This window comes from Glycine soja, chromosome 17 (assembly GCF_004193775.1).
Source record: "Glycine soja cultivar W05 chromosome 17, ASM419377v2, whole genome shotgun sequence".
Classification (NCBI taxonomy): domain Eukaryota; kingdom Viridiplantae; phylum Streptophyta; class Magnoliopsida; order Fabales; family Fabaceae; genus Glycine; species Glycine soja.
In genome coordinates, this window is record NC_041018.1 from 24393718 (window position 1) to 24395462 (window position 1745).

The window sequence follows — 1745 nt, forward strand, 5'->3', positions numbered from 1 at the left end:
ATTATATTTAGACTAAATTCCAATATTCATCTTCCTTTAATTTTTCATCAACAAATTTGGTTTTCTTATTATTTTTGTAATTTTTATCTCTTTATTTTAGAAAATTGATAATTTTGATCTAATCATAATGAATATGTTTTATTTTTTTATTTGTCCAATTAAATCTTAGACATAACATATAAATTCACTTAAGGTATCATAAAAAGTAATTTAATCAATTAAAAGATAAAAGAAATAAACAAATTTAAACTTGGGGATTGAGCTAAAATTATGAATTTTATAAAATAGAAAAATTAAAATTGGGAAGAAAAAAAAAGAAAAGAGAGACCAAAATTATATATTAGAAATTAAAGGAGAATCAAAATTATAATTTATCTTTATATTGAACACATTCAAAACGTAAAAATATAGTTAATTTTTTCATCATTTAATTAATAACTGAATTTATTAGAAAATATTGTCTCAATTATTTATCGCGCACTTACAAATTGAAAAATGGATAAACCCTTTGTATTTTTCTTAGCAATGCTATGCATGTGATTCAGACGTTATATTTGGCACTCGGTCATAAAATAAAATTTAATGTGAATCGCTAAATATTTATTAACAGATAAAAAATTACAATAAATATTTTAAAGTTTATAAATATAAATAGCAATTGATAAAACGTTTATAATATGTAATAAATTTTGTTGAGTTTAGTATTTCAACAAAAAAAAAATGGTGTTTGGAATAAACATCAAGTTTCTATTTCTGAAGCCGACATTTTCTCCATGAGTAAATATAAATTAAGGTAGTAACTATTTCCAGGTAAATATCAACATTCTATTTGTGAATCCCACATTGCATCTTTGAAACAATAACCACATGGACAACTATTTTGGATAAACATCAACCTTTCACTTGTCAAACTGACATTACTTTTTTAAGACAATATTGACTCATAAAAAATTGTTTCAATATAAACATTAATTTTTTATGTCATGAACATATGATATCCAACTGACTTAAAGATAATAAGCTGACTCTAAGCTAAAAGACAACATAAATCAAAGATATCTTAATAGTAACTGACCTATCACAAGTTCACCATAACCCTTGAAATAAGGCCTTTATAATATGACTCATGGCTAGAGATGTCACATCAACACTATAAATAAATATCCTATAATAACGTTAAGGACACAACATTACATTCACAAAGAAGTACACTCAATTTCAAAGATCTCTCTCATTCTCCCTCTCTTATTCTATTCCATGCTACATAACTAATGACACTCCTTGTCCTTCACCGTAACAAGTGGGATGGTAGAGAAATGACTAGTTTATAAAATCTTATTAATGTATATTATGCAAATTTATAAAAACTTATTCACGTATAACTGTTGGATACAGATCAGGTGGATGATTCTTTTAGTTGGACACTTCCACAAGTGCACTTATATAATTGACAAATTTATTACATCTTACTTTTCTTTTTTAATAAATATGACATCTTAGCTAAATAAATATAAATTCATGCTTCTCTATAAATTGAGTAATGTTACGTGTATGATCATGTTAAAAAGAAAACAATTTCTTACTGTTTTTCTTATGCTAAAAGTTGTTACTTTTTCGTAACTTAGTCTAAATCGACTATACTGATAACTACTGTGTGTTGGCAAAAAGAGAAAAAGAAAACATCTGAACCCAGTTTTTTTTAATAGCGTTGAATAATAAATTTGTCGTGCTCATTGAGAATTTAA